Consider the following 23,915-nt stretch of genomic DNA (forward strand, 5'->3'; position numbering starts at 1 on the left):
AATACAAAAACACAGATAGTGTTGGAGTAGCTATATTAATTCCAGGCAAAAAGACTTCAGAGCAAGGAAAATTATCAGAGACAAAAACAGGCATTACATAATGATAAAGTGTTCAATTCTTCAAGAAGAAATAACAATCCTTAAACTATGCACTTAACAACAGTGTGTCAAAATATGTGAGGCAAAAAATGATAGAACTGCAAGGAAAAATAGACAAATCCACTATTATAGTTGGAGATTTCAACACCCCCTTTCAGTAATTGATAGATAAAGTAGGCAGAAAGTCAGTAAGTATATTGTTGACCTGAACGTAATTATTAACCATTTTGATCTAATTGGCATTTATAGAATTCTCCAGCACCCAACAAGAGCGCTGTCTTAGACTGGGTTCTATAAAAGAGAAGCAAAATCAGTAAAGGTTATAAATATATACATAGAGAGAGAGAGGAGTCTATATCAAGGAAACAGTTCACATGATTGTAGAGGCTGGAACATCCCAAGTCCACAGATCAGGATTGAGGCTTCTCCTGATTCACATAGCCACAGGGGCTGGCGAAACCCAACATCAGCAAGTCAGAGAGCAGGACTCTTGCTCACAGTCTGTGAAGGTTGACAAAACCCAAGATTGGCAAGCAAGACCACAAGTCTTCTCCTGATTCACATAGCTGTAGGGCCTGGTGAACCCAAGATCAGCTGGCCAGAGAGCAGGACTCTTGCTCACAGGCTGTGAAGATCAACAAATCCCAAGATCGGCAGGTAAACTGCTAGCTTGGGTCCCAAGAACTGGATGTCAGACAAACAAGAGGCAGCTGCAGGAACCAGAACAAGTTAAAAGCCTTGGAAAGGTGAGCAGGAAAGAAGTTGACGGTGGAGGGCAGAGAGATGAAGGCTGAGGGGGTGGTGAGCTGTCAGAGGCCCCACCCCCAGTGGTACCACTCAGCAGATTCCATCACCGGGGTGATCACATATCAAATTTCGACAGGGAAGTGATCACAACATTATACAACTGCCAAAACACTGAGACTCATGGCCCAGCCAAGTTGACATGCAATATTAACTATCACAAGCACAATACACATTCTTCTTACATCCAACATTCATCAAGATAGACCACATTCTTAGCTTTAAAGCACACCTTAACAACTTTAAAAATTGAAACTATTCAAAGGGTGTTCTCAAACAGATGCATGAAAGATGCTCAGCATCATTAGCCATCAGAGAAATGCAAATCGAAACCACAATGAGATACCGCTTCACTCCCACTAGGATGGCCAAGATAAAAAAGAAAATAACAAGTGTTATAGGGGATGTGGAGAAATTGGAACCCTCATCTGATGTTGGTGGGAATGCAAGATGATACAGCAGCTAACAACAACAGAAATGTTTGTTGTCTACAAGAAATCCACTATAAATACAAAAACACAGTTTGGAAAACAGTCTGGCAGTTCCTCAAAAAACTAGAGGTAGAGCTGCCATATGACCCAGCAATTCCACTCCCAGGTATATATCCTAAGGGTCTAATAGAAGTGACACAAACAGACATGTGCACACCTATGTTCATCACAGCACTATTCACAATAGCAAAAAGATGGAGACAACCTAAGTGTCCATCAACAGATGAATGGATAAGTAAAATGTGTACATACATATAATGGAATACTACTTAGCCATTGAAGATGCATCAATTGGTCTCAACCCACCTGGAGCAAAGGAGAATGAAGAATGCCAAAGACACAAGGAAAATATGAGCCCAAGACAAAGAAAGGGCCACATAAACCAGACTTAGCAATAAAGAAAAATATGTTCCCAAAGTATGTTCTCAGACCACAATAGAATTAAACTAGAAATTTATAACAGAAAGATAGCCAGGAAATTCCAAAGTATTTGGAGATTAAAGCATACACTTCTAAATAACATATGAGTCAAAGTAGAAGTGCCAAGAGAAATTAAAAAATATTTTTAACTTAATGAAAATGAAAATGCAACCTATCAAAATTTGTAGAATTCCACTAATTAGATAGTAGATAAGGATTTTTAGGTGAAGGAAAGGACAATACACAATATAAGAGAAGTCAGCACAACTGGACTAATCCAAAAGCTAAGAAGTTTCCTGAATACAACCAAACACTTCGAGGGACAGAGTAGCAGGGGTGGGGGTCTGGGGACCATGGTTTCAGGAGACATCTAGGTCAATTGGCATAACAAAGTGTATTAAGAAAACGTTCTGGGTACCACTTTGCTGAGTGGTGTCTATGGTCTTAAAAGCTAGCAAGCGGCCATCTAAGATGTATCAATTGGTCTCAACCCACCTGGAGCAAAGGAGAGCGAAGAACACCAAAGACTCAGGGAAAATATGAGCCCAAGAGACAGAAAGGGTGACATAAACCAGAAATTCCATCAGCTTGAGACCAGAAGAACTAGATGGTGCCCAGCTACCACCAGTGACTACCCTGACAGGGAACATAACATAGAATCCACAATGGAGCAGGAGAAAGTGGGATGCAGACCTCAAATTCTAGTAAAAAAACCAGACTTAATGGTCTAACAGAGACTGGAGGGGCCCCAGAGGTCATGGCTCCCAGAATGTCTGTTTGCCCAGGATTGAAACCATTCCTGAAGCCAACTCTTCAGACAAAGATTGGTTTGGACTGTAAAACATAAAATGATACTGGTGAGGCGTATGCTTCTTAGCTCAAGTGACACATGAGACTATGTGGGCAGCTCCTGGCTGGAGGCTAAATGGGGAGGCAGAGGGGGACAGGGGCTGGTTGAATGGACACGGGAAATACAGGGTCGAGAAAAGGAGTGTGCTGGCACATTGTAGGGAGAGCAACTGGTGTCATACAACAAAGTATGTATAAGTTTGTGTATGAGAAACTGACTTGAATTGTAAACTTCCACTGAAACCACAATAAAAAAAATGAAAAAAAGATCTGTAGAATTCAGTAAAAGCAGTGCTGAGAGGAAAATTTATACCATTAAATGCATGTATTAGAAAAGATGAAAGATCTAAAATCAATAATATAAGCTTCTACCTTACCCAACAACTAGAAAAAGAAGAAAAATTGAAGCCTAAAGTAAGCAGAAGAAAATAAATAATAAAAGAGCAGAAATCAATAAAATGGAAAATAGGACTACAATAGAGAAAATCAGCAAAAAAAGTTACAGATAAATAAAATTTTAAATATTTTAAGGTAACTGTTCTCTACTGATTTAAAATCCAGTCTTTATAATTGCTCTTATACTTTTCCATTAATCTGTTTTAAAATCTATGGTTTTATGGTTGTTTTGGAATCTAGTAGAAAAGTCTTCCCTCAGTTTTCTTACTAATTTTTGTTGTTGTTTTTGCTCATTTTCTCTTCCAGATGACTTTGAGAATCAATTTTTCCGGTTCCATAAAAAATAAAAATCTGTGATTTTGATGGAAATTTCACTGAATTAATGGTTAATTTGAAAATTTCGATAGCTGCATAATATTTTAAAATTCTAATATTCCTGTTTAAGGATATCTATCTGTCTCTCCATTTATTTGGGTATTTTATGATGTATGGCAGAATCAGTATTTTTTTTTTAAGTTCTAAAATATCGTTCAAATAAGTCATCACTTTTTGTTGGGTTTATTCCTTTAATTTTGTGATGAGGATTTTTCCCTGTTACTTTCTCTTCCTGGTTATTGCTGTAATATAGGAAAGGCTGATTTTCTAAGATGATTTTATATCTGGTAGCAACTCTTTTTTAATTTTATTTTTTTGTCTTAAGTACATTTTTATGAAATAGTCATAATACTTCATAAACCTTATGTGCATCGCATCATGAATTTTCACAAAAGGAGTACACCTAGCATCCATCTAGAACTTTCACGGCTTGGCTGTCCTATACTTTCACAGAGAGGTCCATGACTAAAGTACTATTCTTAGATTAAATCCTATTAAAAACTTCATTTTATTCCATTGGGGCTAATTATTTCATCCTATCAAGATTCTGATAATTGTTGTCCTCACAAACCTAATTTACCAACAAAAGCTTACTACATCGGGGAACATCTAGCTCATACGGCATAACATAGTTTATCAGGAAATGTTTTACATCCTACTTTGGTGAATAGTTTCTGAGGTCTTAAAACCTTGTGAGTGGCCATCTAAGATACTCCACTGGTCTCACCCCATCTGGAGCAAGGGAGAATGAAGGAAACCAAAGGCACGAGGGAAAGAGGTTTGTCCAAAGGACTAATGGACTATAACTACCATAGCCTCCACCAGACTGGGTCTAGCACAACTAGATGGTGCCTGGCTACCACTACCAACTGCTCTGACAGGGATCACAGTGGAGGGTCCCGGGCAGAGCTGGTTGGAGAAAAACGTAGAAGAAAATTCTAACTCACAAAAAAAGACGAGAGTGACTGGTCTGACAGAGACTGGAGAAACCCTGGGAGTATGGCCCCTGGACGCCCATTTAACTCCGTACTGAAGTCACTCCTGAGGTTCACCACTCAGCCAAAGATCAGACAGGCCCATAAAACAAAATGAGACCAAATGGACATATCAGCCCAGGGCAAGAACAAGAAGGCAGGAGAGGACAGAAAAGCTGGTAAAGGGGAGCCCAAGGTCAAGAAGGGAAGAATATTGACATATCGTGGTGCTGGCAACCAACGTCACAGAATAATGTGTATAAGCTATTTAACGAGCAACTAATTTGCTCTATAAACCTTCACCTAAAATACAACAACAAAAAAAGCATATTACAACATGAGAGCAATTTTTCAAAAGTACAAATCAAATGTTGAGCTCTAGCTCTTTGGGAAAGAACCAAATCATAGACTCATCCTCCTATCCTGAAAATATCAGCAAGCACCTAGATTTGTTTAACAGGCTGTCTTAGTCATCTAGGGCTGCTATAACAGATTTATACAAGTGGGTGGCTTTAACAAACAGTTTATCCTCTCACAGTCTAGTATGATAGAAGTCTGAGTTCGTGGTGCCACCTCCAGAAGGTTTTTTCTTTCTGTCAGCTCCAGGGGAGGGTCATTGTCATCAATCTTCCCCTGTCAAGACATTTTCAGCACTGGGAACCCAGGTCCAAAAGACACGCACTACTGGCTCTTCTTGCTTGATGGTAATGAGGCCCTCCTGTTTCTCTGCTTGCTTCTCTCTTTTATATCTCAAAAGAGATTTATTTAAGACACAACTTAATCTTGTAGATTGAGTCTGGCCTCATTAACATAACTGCCTCTAATCTTGCCTATTAACACTATAGAGGTAGGATTTACAACAAACAGGAAAATCACATCAGATGACAAAATGATGGACAATTACACAACACTGGGAACCATGGTCTAGCCAAGTTGAGGGATATTTTGTGGGACATGATTCAATCCATGACACAGATCAAACTAAATGACTTTGTACTGAGAGCAGGCCAAGTCAAATTTGCCTCTCGATAGAGCTACAGGTCTTCCACTGAGGATTAGCTTTTGAAAGGGAAGCCAGCAAAAGGTAAGGCAGCAGCATTTTGTGCTGGGCCTGAAGGGACAGAGAGGGAGAATGAAATTAGGACTTCAAGGGATCCAACCACTAGCTCTGAATCTTGTATTAGGAAAGAATCACACTGAGCCACTTCTATAGTTAGATACCTGTCATGAACTGAATTTTATCCCCAAATGTGTCCGTCAGCTTGGCTAGGTCATGATTCCTAGTATTATATGATTGTCCACACTTTTGTATCTGATGTGATTTCCCTATCTCAAACCCTGGCGGCATAGTGGTTAAGAACTATAGCTGCTAACCAAAAGTTTGGCAGTTAAAATTCACCAGGAAACACTAAGGGACAGTTCTACTCTGTCCTGTAGGGTCACTATGAGTTGGAATCGACTTGATGGCAACGGGTTTGGTTTTTTGGTTTTATGATGTGGCAGTTATGTAAACTCAACCTACAAAATTAATCTACAACTTAAGCCAATCTCTTTTGAGATATAAAAGAGAGAAGTTAGAAGAGAGACAGAGAGACTTCATAGCACCTAGGAAGTAGTGCCAGGAGAAGAGCTCATCCTTTGGACCCGGGGTCCCTGTGCTGAGAAGCTCCTCTACCAGGAGAAGATTGATGACAAGAACCTTCCTTCAGAGCCAACAGAGAAGGAGAAAGCTTTCTCCTGGAACCAATACCCTGAATTTGGACTTCTAGCCTACTAGACTGTGAGAAAATAAGCTTCTGTTTGTTAAACCCATCCACTTGTGGTATTTCTGCTATAGCAGCACTAGATAACTAAGACAGAATTCGGCACTGAAAGTTGGATGCTACTCTAACAGATAACTAAAATGTGTAAGTGGTTTTGAAACTGCAAATGGATAGAGTGCTCAGAAGAAAATGAGGAGGGCTGTTACAATGGAGACAGCACAGATGGTAAAAAGCAGCATCAGAGGATTGGCAGCAGTAGAGGACTAGCAGCAACAGAGGACTGGCAGTAGCAGGGGACCAGCAGCAGCAGAACCAGGATACCAGTGCAAGATGGCACTGGAGCCAACCCACAGAACAAAAGACCTGAGTATCTTTGCTCAGGAGCCTTTCTGGTGGAGTGAGGTGCCTCTGAGCACTAACTGGTGGAGCTAGGCCTGCCGACCCACTGAGCAAGACAGCTGAGTGCCTTCTACCTGAAGTTTACTGGTGGAGTAGGTTGCCTCCAGGCACTTACTGGTGGAGCTACAGAGTTTTGCAACACTTGTCCCAGCAGAGGAGGTGCTGTCTGAGAGGCCAAGAGCTGAGGGGGCCAAGAAACTAGGAAGCAGAAGCTGAAGAGACAAGGAACACAGGAAGCCAATTTGCCTCAGTCTCAAAAGGTATGGCCACAACCTCTGGGGTTTCAAAAGGTGGAACCATGGCTTCTGGTGTCTCTAAAGGTGGAGTCGCCACTGAGATGAACTAAGAGGATGGTGCACCTAAAGCTGAGAGAGCAGAGTTGCCATCTCAGTGGGCCTGGAAGACAGAGCTGAAGCCCAGGGATGAAGGGTGTCCACTCAGAATATGGAGAGTGTGGCCAACACCTAGAGTCTGGAGGGCAGACCATTGTGTAAATGGTCTCAGAGAACAAAGGATTGTTTTCAAAGCCTTGAAGGCTAATATAATGTGTCCTGCTGACTTGCTGACTTATTGCCTGTTACCCATTCTTTCCTTCCAATTTCTCCAATTTGTAATGGAAATGTCTAGCTCGTGCCTGTTCTATCATTGCACTGTGGAAGCAGCTTGTATTATAGATTTCACAGATGAAGAGGAATTTTCCCCCAGGATGAAATTTGCACTTGGAGTTGAATTAAGACTTTTGTTAAGATATAATGGGATGAATGTGTTTTACATGTGACAATGACATGAATTTTGGTTTTTTTTTTTTATTAAGGGTAGAATGTCATGGATTGAATTGTGCCCCCCAAAATATCTGTCGACTTGGCTAGGTCATGATTCCCAATATTGTATGATTGTCCACCATTTAGTTATCTGATGTGATTTCCCTGTGTGTTGTAAATCCTATCTCTGTTATGTTAATGACATGGGATTAGTGGCAGTTATGTAAACTCAATCTACAAGATTAATTTATGACTCAAGCCAATCTCTTTTGAGATATAAAAGACAGAAGCGAGATATAAAAGAAGCGACATCATACCACCTAGAAAGTAGTGCCAGGAGAAAAGCATATGCTTTGGACCTGGGATCCCTGCACTGAGGAGCTCCTCAACCAGGGAAAGGCTGATGGCAAGGACCTTCCCCCAGAGCCAACAGAGAGGCGGAAAGCTTTCCCCTGGAACTGATGCCCTGAATTTGGACTTCTAGCCTACTAGTCTGTGAGAAAATAAACTCCTGTTTGTTAAAGCCATCCACTTGTGGTATTTCTGTTATAGCAGCACTAGATAACTAAGACAATCCAAAAATTTGTTCTTATTGTTGTGTGCTGTTGAGTCAATTCTAACTCATTGCAACCCTATATGAACTGCCCCATAGGGTTTCCTAGACTGTAATTTTATGGGGTGAAGTTGAAGAAAATTAGAACAAGTCCACAAGAGCCAAAGTACGACCCTGAGTATATCGCACCTGAATTTAGAGACCATCTCAAGAATAGATTTGACTCATGACTAATAGATTTGACTAATGACCAAAGGCCAGATGAATTGTGGAATGACATCAAGGAGATCATACATAAAGAAAACAAGAGGTCATTAAAAAGAAAAGAAAGAAAGGACCAAAATGGATGTGAGAAGATACTCTGAAACTTGCTTTTGAAAATAGAGTAGCTAAAGCTAAAACAAGAAGTGAAGCAAAAGAGCCGAACAGAAGATTTTAAAGGATGGCTTGAGAACACAAAGTAAAGTATTATAACGAAATGTGCAAAGATCTAGAGATAGAAAGACAAAAGGGAAGAACATGGCCAGCATTTCTCAAGAAAGAACTGAAGAGAAAAATTCAAGCCCTGAGTTGTGATATTGAAGAATTCTATGGGAAAAATATTGAACACAGGAAGCATCAAAAAAAAGGATGGAAGGAATACACAGAGTCACTGTACCAAAAAGGAGGTAGCATATGCTCAAGAACCGATGGTACCAAAGGAAGAGGTCCAAGCTCACTGAAGGCACTGGCAAAAAACAAGTCTCCAAGAATTGACGGGACATCAATAGAGATGTTTCAACAAACAGATGCAGCACTGGAAGTACTCACTCTTCTATGTCAAGAAATTTGGAAGACACCTACTTGGCCAACTGACTGGAAGAGATCCATATCTGTACCTATTCCAGAGAAAGAAGACCCAACAGAATGCAGAAATTATTTAACAATATCATTAATATCACACACAAGTCGAATTTTGCTGAACATCATTCAAAAGCGGTTGCAGCAGTATATCACCAGGGATCTGCCAAAAATTCAAGCCGGATTCAGAAGAGAATGGGGAACAAGGGATATCACTGCTGATATCAGACAGATTCTGGCTGAAAGTAGAGAATACCAGAAAGATGTTTACCTGTGTTTTATTGACTATGCAAAGGCATTGGACAGTGTGGATCATAACAAATTATGGATGACATTGTGAACAGTGGCAACTCCAGAACCCTTAACTGTGCTTATGAGGAACCCACACCTAGACCAAGAGGCAGTTGTTCAAACAGAACAAGGATATACTGCGTGGTTAAAATCAGGAAATATGTGAGGCAAGGTTGTATCATTTCAGCATACTTATTCAATCTGCATGCTGAGCAGAGAAGCCGCACTATATGAAGAACAGGACATCAGGATGGAGGAAGATTCAATAATAAACTGTGATATGCAGATGACACAACCTTACTTGCGAAATGTGAAGAGGACTTGAAACACATGTTGATGAAGATCAAAGACCACAGCCTTCAGTATGCATTACACCTCAGCATAAAGAAAACAAAAATCCTCACAACTGGACCAATAAGCAATATCATGATAAATGGAGAAAAGATTGAAGTTGTCAAGGATTTCATTTTGCTTGGATCCACAATGAACACTCATGGAAGCAGCAGTTAAGAAATCAAACAACACATTGCATTGCGAAAATCTGCTGCAAGAGATCTCTTTAAACTCTTAAAAAGCAAAGATGACGCTTTAAGGACTAAGGTGGTCCTGACACAAGCCATGGTGTTTTCAATCGCCTTATATGCATGCGAAAGCTGGACAATGAATAAGGAAGACCGAAGAAGAATTGATGCCTTACAATTTTGGTGCTGGCAAAAAATATTGAATATACTATGAATTTTCAGAAGAAGGAACAAATCTGTCTTGGAAGAAGTACAACCAGAATGCTTCTTACAAGCAAGGATAGCGAGACTTTGTCTCACATACTTTGGACATGTCTTCAGAACATCATGCTTGGTAAAATAGAGGGTCAGCAAAAAAACGAAGACCCTCAACAAGATGGACTGACACAGTGGCTGCAACAATGGTGCAGGAACAGGCAGTGTTTGGTTCCATTGTACATAGGGTTGCTGTGAGTGGAAATTGACTTGATGGCACCTAACAAAAACAACAGTCTTAATGGGAGCAGATTGCCAGGCCTTTTGTCCTGAGAAGTGGCTGGTGTGTTAGCAGCCAAGTACTTAATCCTTGTGCCCCCAGGGCTCCTTCAGTATTTGCTTAGCAAGTGGTAAATCCAAAATAACATTTTCTCTTGGTCTTCTCAGACTCAAGACTGTGACATGAAGAAGCAATTCTCAACATATATGGAGGGGTCATTTTTGCAAGCCATTTGCCCTATTTGTTTGAAATATTAGTAAAGGACCCAACAACCAACCTTATTATGAGTCCCCTGCCTGGAATATTATTGCTTGTTCTCACCTTCAACCAAGAAGGAAAAGGAGAAATCTAATCTCTCTTTTCCCTTGCACCTCTCCTATCCTATTAAATCAACAGGTAATTATGACACAGCAATCTTGACTCGAAGTATTCCGAGTCTTAGAAAAATGCCTTGTTCTCTTCATTCATTTAACAAGTGTTTATTGAGTGTCTTTGTGCATCTCATTGCTGGATGCTGGTGATATGGATATGCTATTTGCCTGCAGAGAGCTTCAGTATTGGCTCCCTCTTCAGTATTGGCTCCATCATATGCTGGTGATATGGATATGGTATTTGCCTCCAGCGAGCTTCAGTATTACATCTCTAATCATTTGGCCAATTGGCCAATTGAAATAGATGTTTCATATTTCCCTCTTATGTATTGCAAATAACTAGTGAGAAAATTTCTTGAAACCTTGTAGATATTTGATGTTTAACATCTTCCATATGCAATCCAACCAAATATCTCTCAGTGCCGTATCTTCTCGAAACTCTTACCTCTTGCGGTCCACTACTTTGTGACTGATTTGATAAATTACTGGGATATTTCTACCTCAGGGTCTGAATTTAGTCTTAAGAGATTGTGCAGATATGCAAACTTCTAACTTTTTTTTTTTGCAGCACAAGTGTCTCCACAACATTTAAGAAATGTCCTACACAGGCAGGCCCAAGATGGTGGAGTAGTCAGATGCTTCCAGTGAACCCTCTTACAACAAGACCCCCCAAAACAAGTGAAATAATTATAACAAGCTAGGAGCCCTGAACATCAAAGGCAAAGTTAGAAAACAGACTGAGCGGCAGGGGGAGGGAGAGATGGTTCAGAAGCAGAGAGGAGTTGCCAGAGCTGAATCACTGGGAACCCTCAGGCACCATTTCCGGGAGTGAATGCAGCGGGCCGGTGATAGCACTTAGCCGCAGTTTCCTCAGGGAGAAACAGCCAGCCACACAGTCTACTCACACCTCCAAAACTAGAGAAGAATGGCACTCTCGGCAAAAGCTAAATACTTGTGTATATTTTACTGCACCCCCAGCCCCCAAGCAGACTTCAGTGGTGGTCAATTTCCCTGGGCCTGAGTTAGGCTCTGCTGAGTGCTCTGAGCCATTCTTCTGGCCTTGGAGAAGAAATAAATTCACAATTGGGGTAAAAGATAATCTGCCAGCTCCACTAAACTGGGGAGCTCAGGACAGAAGCAACTCCTGTCCAGGCATAAACGGTCTGTGAACTTTGAATACATTTCCCACCTGTATGAACCTGTGTGGGCTTATTTCAGGAGAATAGGCCTTTGTTGGCAGACTGCAAATGTTTCAGCTGTGCGGTGGAGAGGTGGGTGTTTGATGCTTGACACCCCGTTGCCTATTAAACAGGGTCCTCACCTACCCACATCAGGGGCCTAAGGACTGGTGGCTCCACTCAGGTCACCCAGCCACACGTGACAGGGGCCCAAGGATAAATGGTACCTCTCAGTCCTTACAACCAAAAGCACTGGGTGCCCAGGGCCCATCTGCAGAACCCACCTGTGCACCATAGGGAATAGGGACATGCTTTCCTCACAGACACTCACGGTATGGCTGTCAGCCCCCTGTCTTGTTCAGAGTGTGACTCCCTACTGTAACCAGATACCAGTACCTACACCAATCACTCCTGCCCCCAAGAGAGTAGGACAGAGCCTGAACCACACACTTGATGACCAAATACCTTGACAACTGAGCTGAATTCATACAAGAAAAGTTGATGGACTGGTAGGTGGATATACCTGATAACAGCTGTAGCCATCTGGTGACAGGACGTTAGAACTTCAAAGGTGAAAATAATCAAGCTGGCTCAGTCAAGCAACCTATTTGGGGCATATCAAAACAAAACAAAGCAAGAAGCTAGGATACCGTAAGCAAACATAAAATAAACTAATACAAAAACTTATAGATGGCTCGGAAACAACAGTAAACACCAAATCACATAAAGAAGCAGACCATAATCACTTCAACAAGTTCTCAAAACAAAGAATCAAGGGGTCTTCTGGATGAAGACCATCCTGGAATTATTGGATGCAGAACACAAAAGATTAATATACAGAACTCTTCAATACATCAAGAACAAGATCAGGAAGGAGATCAGGCAACACACAGAACAAGCTAGTTGAAGAAATTTAAAAGGTTATTCAAGAACATAATGAAAAATCTAATAAGCTGCAAAAATCCATAGAAAGAGAGCAATCAGAAATTCATAAGATTAAAAATAAAATTACAGAATTAGAAGACTTGATAGAAAGTCAGAGGAGCAGAATTCAGCAAGTAGAAGGCAGAATTGGTGAGACTGAAGATAAAGCACTTGGCACTAATAATTTGAAGAAAAATCAGATAAAAGAATTAAAAAAAAATTAAGAAACCCTAAGAATCAGTGGGACTCTATGAAGAGAAATAACCTAGGAGTGACTGGAGTACCAGAACAGGGAGGAATAACAGAAAATACAGAGATTTGTTGAAGATTTGTTACCAGAAAACTTCCCTGATATTGTGAAAGGTGAGAAGATATCGATCCAAGATGCTCATTGAAATCCATATAAGGTAGATGTTAAAAGAAAGTCATCAAGACATATTATCATCAAACGTGCAGAAACCAAAGATAAACAGAGAATTTTAAGAGAAGCTAGGCATAAACAAAAAGTCACCTACAAAGGAGAGTCAATAAGAATAAGCTCGGACTACAAGGCAGAAACCACGCCAGCAAGAAGGCAATGGGATGACGTATATAGAGCATTGAAGGAAAAAAATTGCAAGCCAAGAATCGTATATCCAGCAAAACTCTCTCTCAAATGTGAAGGGAAAACTTTGAGATTTCTAGATAAACAGAAGATTAGGGAATTTATAAAAACCAAACCAAAACTACAAGAAATACTAAAGGGAGTTCTCTGGTTAGAAAATCAATAAAATCAGATATCAACTCAAGACTGGAACACTGGACAGAGCAATCAGATGTCAACCCAGATAGGGAAATCACAAAAATAAATCAAGATAAAAAAACAACTCTCAAAACAGGGAAACAGCAACGTCATTATGGAAAAGAAGACAACATTAAAACAATAAACAGGGACTATGAAATGTACTCATAGATCTTTCATATGGAAAGGAAGACAAGGTGATATAAAGAAATAAAGGTTAGGTTTAAACTTAGAAATATAGGGGTAAATATCAAGGTAACCACAAAGGAGACTAACAATCTTACTCATCAAAATAAAATACAAGAAAAAAATAGAGACTCAGCAGAAACAAAATCAACAACAACGAATAAGAGGAAAAGACAATATATAAAGATAAACTACTCAGCACAAAAAACTAAGTGGGAAAAAGAAACTGTCAACAACACACAAAAAAAGACACCAAAATGATAGCACTAAACTCAAACCTATCCATAATTAGGCTGAATGTAAATGGACTAACTGCACCAATAAAGAGACAGAGAGTGGCAGAATAGATTAAAAACAAGATCCATCTATGTGCTGCCTACAAGAGACACACCCTAGACTTAGAGACACAAATAAACTAAAACTCAAAGGATGGAAAAAAAATATACCAAGCAAACAAAAATCAGAAAAGAGCAGGAGTGGCAATATTAATTTCTGACAAAAGAGACTTTAAAATTAAATCCACCACAAAGGATAAGGAAGAACACTATATAATGATTAAAGGGACAATATACTAAGATGATATAACCATATTAAATATTTATGCACCCAATGACCGGGCTGCAAGATACATAAAACATACTCTAACAGCATTGATAAGTGAGATAGCTCCACAATCATAGTAGGAGACCAACATACTGCTTTCGGTGAGGGACAGAACAACCAGAAAGAAGCTCAATAAAGACACAGAAGATCTGCATGCCACAATCAACCAACTTGACCTCATAGACATATACAGAACACTCCACCCAACAGCAGTCAAGTATACTTTCTTTTCCAACGCACATGGAACATTCTCTAGAATAGGCCACATATTAGGTCTCAAGGCAAGTAGCAGAATCCAAAACATTAAAATATTACAAGGCATCTTCTCTGACCATAAGGCCATAAAAGTAGAAATCGATAACAGAAGAAGTAGGGAAAATAAATCAAACACCTGGAAACTGAACAATGTCCTGCTCAAAAATGACTGGATTATAGAAGACATTAAGGATGGAATAAAGACATTCATAGAATCCAATGAGAATGAAAACATTTCCTATCAGAACCTTTGGGACACAGTGAAAGCAGTGCTCAGAGGTCAATTTATATGAGAAAATGCATGCATACAAAAAAAAGAAGGGCCAAAATCAAAGAATTATCCCTACAACTTGAACAAATAGAAGGAGAGCAACAAAGGAAACCCTCAGGCACCAGAAGAAAGCAAATACTAAAGATTAGAGCAGAATTAGATGAAATAGACAACAGAAAAACAATTGAAAGAATTAATGAGACCAAAAGCTGGTTCTTTGAAAAAATTAACAATTTTGATAAACCATCTGCCAAACTGACAAAAGAAAAACAGGATAGGAAGCAAATAACCTGAATAAGAAATAAAATGGGCAATATTACAACAAACTCAACTGAAATTAAAAGAATCATATCAGATTACTATGAAAAATCGTACTCTAACAAATTTGAAAACCTAGAAGAAATGGATGAATTTCTAGAAACACACTACCTACCTAAACTAACACAAACAGAGGTAGAACAACTAAATAGACCCATAACAAAAGAAGAGATCGAAAAGGTAATCAAAAAACTTCCAACAAAAAAAAGCCCTGGCCCACATGGCTTCACTGCAGAGTTCTACCAAACTTTCAGAGAAGAGTTATCACCACTACTACTAAAGGTATTTCAGAGCATAGAAAAGGACAGAATACTCCCAAACTCATTCTATGAAGCCAGCATATCCCTGATACCAAAACCAGGTAAAAGTAAAGACCTCACAAAAAAAGAAACTCACAGACCTATGTTCCTCCCGAACTTAGACGCAAAAATCCTCAATAAAATTCTAGCCAATAGAATTAAACAACGTATCAAAAAAAAAAAAAAAAAAAATCACCATGACCAAGTGGGATTCATACCAGGTACGCAGGGATAGTTCAACATTAGAAAAACAATTAATGTAGTCCATCATATAAACACAACAAAAGACAAGAACCACATGATCTTATCAATTGATGCAGAAAAGGCATTTGACAAAGTTCAACACCCACTCATGATAAAAACTCTCAGCAAAATAAGAATAGCAGGGAAATTCCTCAACATAATAAAGGGCATTTATACAAAGCCAAAAGCCAGCAACATCCTAAATGGAGAGAGTCTGAAAGCATTCCCCTTGAGATCAGGAACCAGATATAAGGATGCCCTTTATCACCACTCTTATTCAACATTGTGCTGGAGGACCTAGCCAAAGCAATTACGCTAGGTAAAGAAATAACGGGCATCCAGATTAGCGAGGAAGAAGTAAAAGCATCTCTGTTTGTAGATGACATGATCTTATACACAGAAAACCCTAAGGAATCCTCATGGAAGCTCCTGAAACTAATAGAAGAGTTCAGCAAAATATCAGGATACAAGATAAACATACAAAAATCAGTTGGATCCCTCTACACCAACAAAAGAACATTGAAGAGGAAATCACCAAATCAATACCATTTACAACACCTCCAAGAAGATAAAACACTTAGGAGTAAATCTTAACAGAGGCGTAAAAGACCTATACAAAGGAAATCACGAGACATTACTGCAAGAAACCAAAAGAGACCTACATAAGTGGAAAAACATACCTTGCTCATGGATAGTAAGACTTAACAGTGTAAAAATGTCTATTCTACCAAAAGCAATCTATAGATACAATGCAATTCCAAACCAAATTCCAACGACATTTTTTAATGAGATGGAGAAACAAATCACAAACTTCATATGGAAGGGAAAGAGCCCCAGATAAGTAAAGTGCTACTGAAAAAGAAGAACAAAGTGAGAGGTCTCACGCTACCTGATTTTAGAACCTATTATACCACCACAATAGTCAAAACAGCCTGGTACTGGTACAACAACAGACACATAGACCAAGGGAAGAGAATTGAGAATCCAGACTTAAATCCATCCACATATGAGCAGCTGATATTTGACAAAGGCCCATAGTCAAATGGGGAAAAGACAGTCTGTTTAACGAATGGTGCTGGCATAACTGGATATCCATCTGCAAAAAAAAAAAAAAGAAACAAACCCATACCTCACATCATGCACAAAAAAGAACTTAAACTGGATCGAAGACCTAAATACAAAATCAAAAATGATAAAGACCATGGAAGAAAAAATAGGGATAATGCTAGGAGCCCTAATATATGGCATAAATAGTATACAAAACATAACTAACAATGCAGAAGAGAAACTAACTGGGAAAAAAAACTGGGAGCTCCTAAAAATCAAACACCTGTGCTGATCCAAAGACTTCACCAGAAAACTAAAAAGATTACCTACAGACTGGGAAAAAGTTTTGAGCTATGACATTTCTGATCAACACCTGATATCTAAAATCTACGTGATACTGCAAAAACTCAACAACAAAAAGCCAAATAGCCCAATTAAAAAATGGGCAAAGGATATGAAGAGGCATCTCACTAAAGAAGACATTCAGGTAGGTAACAGATACATGAGGAAATGGCCACAATCACTAGCCATTAGAAAAATGCAAATCAAAACTACAGTGAGATTCCATCGTACTCCAACAAGGCTGGCATTAATCCAAAAAACACAAAATAATTATGCTGGAGAGGTTGTGGAGAGACTGGAACACTTATACACTGCTGGTGGGAATGTAAAATGGTACAACCACTTTGGAAATTGATTTGGCGCTTCCTTAGAAAACTAGAAATAGAACTACCATACAATCCAGCAATCTCACTCCTTGGAAATTATCCTAGAGAAATAAGAGCCTTTACACAAACAGATATATGCACACCCATGTTCACTGCAGCACTGTTTACATTAGCAAAAAGATGGAAGCAACCAAAGTGCCCATCACCGGATGAATGGATGAATTACGGTATATTCCTAAATGGAATACCACACATCGATAAAGAACAAAGATGAATCCGTGAAACATTTCATAACATGGAGGAATCTGGAAGGCATTATGCTGAGTGAAATTAGTCAGTTGTAAAAGGACAAATATTGTATGAGACCAATATTATAAGAACTTGAAAAATGATTTAAACAGACAAAAAAATATTCTTCGATGGTTACAAGTGGGGAGGGAGGGAAGGAGAGGGGTTTTCACTAATTAGATAGCAGAGAAGAACTATTTTAGGTGAACGGAAAGGCAACACACAATACAAGAGAGGTCGGCACAACTGGACTAAACCAAAAGCAAAGAAGTTTCCTGAATAAACTGAACACTTCCAAGCCCAGCATAGCAGGGGCGGGGTTTTGGGGACCATGGTTTCAGGGGACATCTAAGTCAACTGGCATAATAAAATCTATTAAGAAAACATTCTGCATCCCACTTTGGATGGTGGTGTCTGGGGTCTTAAACGCTAACAAGTGGCTGTCTAAGATGCATCAGTTGGTCTCAACCTCCTGGAGCAAAGGAGAATGAAGAACACCAAAGACACAAGGTAATTATGAGCCCAAGACACAGAAAGGGCCACACAAACTGCAGACTATACCAGCCTGAGACCAGAAAAACTAGATGGTGCCTGACTACCACAGATGACTGCCCTGACAGGGAACACAACAGAGAACCCCTGAGGGAGCAGGAGAGCAGTGGTACGCATATCTCAAATTGTCCAAAAAAAAAAAAACCAGACTCAATGGTCTGACTGAGACTAGAAGGATCCTGGAGGACATGGTCCCCAGACCTTCTGTTAGCCCATGACAGGAACCATTCCCAAAGCCAACTCTTCAGACAGGGATTTGACTGGATTATGGGATACAAAATGATACTGGTGAGTAGTGAGCTTCTTGGATCAAGTAGATACATGAGACTATGTAGGCAGCTCCTGTCTGGAGGGGAGATGAGAGGGCAGAGCGGGTACGAAGCTGGCTGAATGGACACGAAAATAGAAGGTGGAGGGAAGGACTGTGCGGTCTCATTACGGGGAGAGCAAGTAAGAGTATATACCAAGATGTATATAAATTTTTGTATGAGAGACTGACTTGATTTGTAAACTTTCACTTAAAGCACAATAAAAGTTTTTTTTAAAAAATGCTCTACACCTATGCATTGTAAAGGCAATCTTTATTTCCTCCCTTTTCCATAAATTCTATGTCTAGAAACTAGACAGACTAGAAATCAGGTCTGTGTGGAAATCACTGATCGTTAGAATATCTTAGGTGCTCTAAGGAGCATTGGAAACCCTGGTATTGTAGTGGTTAGGTGCTATGGCTGCTAACCCAAAGGTCGGCAGTTCAAATCTATCAAGAACTCCTTGGAGGCTGTACAGGGCATTTCCACTCTGTCCTATAGGGTCATTATGAGTCAGAATCGACTCTACTGCAATGGATTTAAGGAGCCCTTTTTTTGAAGCCCTAGTGGCACAGTGGTTAAGAGATTGGCTGCTAACCAAAAGGTCAGCAGTTCCAATCTACTAGTTGTTCCTTGGAAACTCTATGGGGTAGTTCTACTCTGTCCTATAGGGTCGCTATGAGTCAGAATCTACTAGATGGTAACAGGGAAGGAGTCCTTGTGGTACAATCGTTAAACTCTCGGCTGTTAACCAAAAAGTTGGTGGTATGAACCCACCCAGAGGCTCCCTAAGAGGAAGCCTTGGCAATCTATTCTTGTAAAGATTACTGTCAAGAAAACAGCTCTACTGTGTCACATGGGGATGGGTGTGCTCTTAGTTGGAATCTACTCAATGGCACCCAACAACAATAAACCACCACCATTTTGGATGGGTTGGCCAGTAGGTAATTTTTAACATTGGGTCTAAGTTAAATCTTATCCCTTATAAATTATCAGCAACAAATCATGTTTATTTAGCTGCCAGCAGAATGTGAACGTTATGACATACCAATCTTAAATTATTTACACTTTAAGAGATAGCTTTGAATCAAATAAAGTTGGCATTTAAATCCAGCTTCCTTTAGAGTGCATTTTAAATCTCTGTTACAGTTAAAGGCGTTATTCTAATTGTTTTCTCCACAAATCAAAAGTTGTGGCTAGGCTTGTTTTTCTTGTAGAAGTGTCTGTTTTTCTTTGTAATTTTTCACAAGGAAGAATGAAATAAAAAATCTATAGCCTTAGCAGTTTTAGAAATTATGTCATTATTATGCCAATACACCATGTGGCAATCTGCTTCTGTAAAGATTACAGACTGGGAAACCCTATAAGGCAGTTCTACTCTGTCCTATAGGGTCACTATGAGTCGGAATTGGCTCAATGGCAGTGAGCTTGGTTTTGTTTTTTTATGCCAATATGCCAGGGAGACAACATCATAAGCAACTTACTTTGGAACACCTGCTAAAAATATTTTTTCTTTCTGTAAAGATTATGATTTCTTTTCTCTTGGATATTTATAAAATAAGTCAACACATACCCTATGGAGAGACAGCCTGATTTCATAAAAACACAAAGGAAGTATTTCTGCCCATTAGAGCTAAAACAACAACAACAAAAAATAGAATCCAATTCATTTTCTGAGGGATTTGTGCAGAGTAATTGCCATTTTAAAAACATACTATTAGCAAATTGAATGCGTATTCAGTAACTTTCCAGCTTTCATTTTTTGTTCCCTAAAAAAATACAGTAAACAAATGCATTCCTTCAGGTTTTGACAATTGGCTCTTCACTTTTTTATTTCCTAGAACTCAATATAACTAGATTTTATACCTTATTCACATGGCATATGTATGTTCAGCTTGGAATTAGTAAGAGAATAGGGTTAAATTCACCTTTTATTTGGTGGTATATGAAAAATCTTGAGTGGATGTAATTTCAACCAGCCCCTCAAAATACCAATTTTCTCATAATGCTAAGTGGGTTTGTCGGCTATTTAAATCAACTCCACAAGAAAGAATGTAAACAGTGCCTGGCACAGTGTTTAGCTCATTCAATTAGTATTTCATTAAGGGACACAATTCATGATACAGATTATCATCTAAGTAATGTAGGCCTCTACGTAATGTAGGCTGGCTGCTCCTAAAGGTGCCCCAGATGGCTATATCAGTTAGAGGGATTCCGTGGGAGGTGAATGAAACTTATCACAAGAGTCCTGGCCCTGGGCTCTGTCTCACAGTAACCTGACCTGGTAGGCTTTGTTTCCCAAGCTCCTGTGTCCGCTGACTTTGGCTAATGAGAGAAATTGGTGGGAGTTTGGAGGCCAGGAAAAGGGAGAACCCAGGGTATTTCTCTCCTCTTTTCTGCCTCCAGTAGCTTCTCCTACTGCCACATAGGGAAAGCGTATGTGATTTCAGCTTCTTCCAGGTGACTCTGGGCTCTGATAACACTACCTTCTTCCTTTATCCTTCCAGCCTGAGGGTGGTTGGTAGTAGCTTCTGCGATGGCTAATTTCTAGGTTGTTTCACTGCTTAATTTAGGTTGGCTTCATAGATCTTCCATTGCCATTAACAACCACCTGCATAACCTTCGGAAACCCTGGTGGCGTAGTGGTTAAGTGCTACGGCTGCTAACCAACAGGTGGGCAGTTCAAATCCACCAGGTGCTCCTTGGAAACTCTATGGGGCAGTTCTCCTCTGTCCTATAGGGTCGCTATGAGGCGGAATTGACTCAACGGTAGTGGGTTTGGTTTGGAGGGGGCATAACATTCTCTCTGTTATAAAAACACCTAAAATAATTTCTGTTCCCTAGTTAGACCCTGACTGACACATTGAGTAACTAGGGGAGGAAAAAGGGATTTACTGGAAGACTGGTGGGATAGTTTACAAATTGAAGCAAGAGCTGAACAAATAAGGCTTAGGAGTACAGGAACTAGGACACCTTTAGAAAACGCAGGATCAGGAATTCAAAAGCTCTGTTTTGAACATTGCCATTATATGACTCAGCTCCAACTGCCTTCTGTCCTGTGTCTATCTCCGCAAGAGATTCAAATTCCCGGAAGAGGAAATTTCATGGGTCAAGCTTGGGGCACAGACCTATTCCTGTGACCCATGGCACCCCTGGTGGCCATGGCTGACACAGCTAAAAGAAGTCCAAAGAAATGGAAGACATAGAAGTTACTCAGAGGATGGAATGCTGAATAGATGAAATAAGAGATGCCCACTATTGGAACACTGACCTTGACATGGTCAGATTTTGAATCTTACAAGCTCAAGACATTGATTTTTGTGGGCACCCTAAGAATGGATATATGTCCAGGAATGGACTCATTTTAATAAAGTTTGCTAAGATTGAGTTTATGAAAAAGCCAATTTACTCATTTATAATAAAAAATACAACTGTCAGGTGAATTAGGTGTTTTAGATGGCCCGACCAGCACATTCTTCCCGCTTAGAGCAAACCATTTGAGAACAAGATAATAGAAGATTCTTTTAGGAGCATGAAGTTAGAACCAAGGGTGTTAGTAGATCTTGAGAGGGTTGTGTCTACTAAGGTGGATTGAGACACTTTAGCTGTCACAGCCTGGGTTCTCTGGCAGCAGATGCTGAGACCATATGGGGTGCACTGTGTTGTATCAGGGATCCAACTTTTGAAAGCAGGCAGGAGGCAGCAGAATGGGGCAAAAGAAGATATCAACCTATGAGGCAGGCCTAGTAAAGCCTTGGCCCCCCGGCAGGGAGCTCCAGAAAAAGTCTTGCCCGTGAAAGTTGTTCAGCATTGGGCTGAGATAAAAATCAGGTCTTTACATTTGAGCCTCATTCAGTCACTGAACATGGCCTGACCTGGGAGGGGGTGTGACCTGAGGTGAGTGGCTCTTTGCCACTGAGGCAAACCCTGAAGGAGCTGGGCAACGCTCCGTGTTTACCACACTCATTGTGGGTGTAACTTCCCCTGGAACAGCACAGCTCAGAGCCACTTAGGCAGTATTCCCTTTCTTCTTTTCAGACAAAGTCTTTGTGCTCTGCCAGGCTCTGCTTCTTCTTGGACCATGCTTCCATGTGCCCTGACAATGTTTTCTTGTAACTCTCCTTTTAAAAATGCATTTATAGCTAACTAACTCATTTTGGGTTAACTCCTGTTTACCCCATCTTTACTGAAAAAAAAAGATATACAATGGAAATAATTTCTGCTCGAACACATTCAATCACTTCGTACTTCTACCTCCTTGAGATAACTGCTAGATAACTGTGATTGGTATTTTGAGCATTTCCAAACCTTCCAGATACACAGGAACAATTTTATTTTGCTCTTACTTACAGTAGTCTCATCCAGTGTGGGCAGATGTCTCTAGATCCATTCTGAGGACAACCTTGGCTGCACTGACCGTAAAAAATGTTGTGGTTGTTAGCTGCTGTTGAGTCACCGCTGACTTATGGTGCCTTTAACAGAAAAAAATGTTGCCTGGTCCTGCACCATCTTCATGATCTTTGAAATTTTGAGCCCATTGTTGTGGCCATTGACAGAATGACACCACACATAATAGATATTCTTTAAACATCCTTTTCTCTTCTCTCTCCCTCTCTACACACACACACACACAAACACACACACATGCATACACATCCTGGTGGCACAGTGGTTGATCACTCAACTGCAAGCTAAAATGTCGGTGGTTCAAACCCACAGCCACTCTGCAGGAGAAAGATGTGTGGCAGTCTGCTCCCATAAAGATTATAGCCTTGGAAACCCTATGCGGCAGTTCTACTCTGTCCTGACCATAGGGTCACTATGAGTCGAATCAACTCGATGGCAATGGGATATATATGTATATAAAACATATGCTTAATATATGGTTTATCACAGGGTTGACAATGAACTCAACCCTGTGAAAAATCCTAGTCTGGCCTTTTGTCCCAGTGGTCCCTAGACTCAGGTTGGAAGCGGCATCATTCCTGCTAGGTTTACCTGAACCAGAATAAATGATAAAGACGAACAATCCTTAACATATCAAGACAAAAGTGCCATAGAAAAAACACACGAGTTAAAGTGGTGGCAGTGTTTGCATTTCAGGGTACAGAGTCAATGATAATGCTAGTCACTGTCAGTTGAATAAATGTACTTATCTTTTTCTTCTCCATAAAATCTGCCAGAAAAACTCAAGTTAAAGTTAACACATCATTATTTGGTGAGGTCATTCTAAGAAGCCCCCCAGACATGATTCACAGCCCACATTATCTATGCATTATGAAGGGAAAGGGGGGGATTGGGAGGTTTTATCTCAGTTATTTTAAGAAATCAAATTATAAGCTATAGTGCATACATATATATACGCCCTAGAAGAAAAATGTAGACCATTTAAGGTTGAATATCAAATTAACTTATATTCTATCTCCATTCAGTCTTTCACAAGGTAATATCCAAGAATTATTTCTGATATTATTATAATTTGTTTATGTTCACCACCATCCATAAACATTTATCTACCATTCACCTTGCCTGTCTATGCATTCTTTGCCTTTCTAGTCCCTGTTGTCCGCTTTTTCCTTCTGCGATTCTCTCTCCCACGATAACCCCACTGT

Source organism: Loxodonta africana, chromosome 26 (assembly GCF_030014295.1).
Source record: "Loxodonta africana isolate mLoxAfr1 chromosome 26, mLoxAfr1.hap2, whole genome shotgun sequence".
NCBI lineage: Eukaryota > Metazoa > Chordata > Mammalia > Proboscidea > Elephantidae > Loxodonta > Loxodonta africana.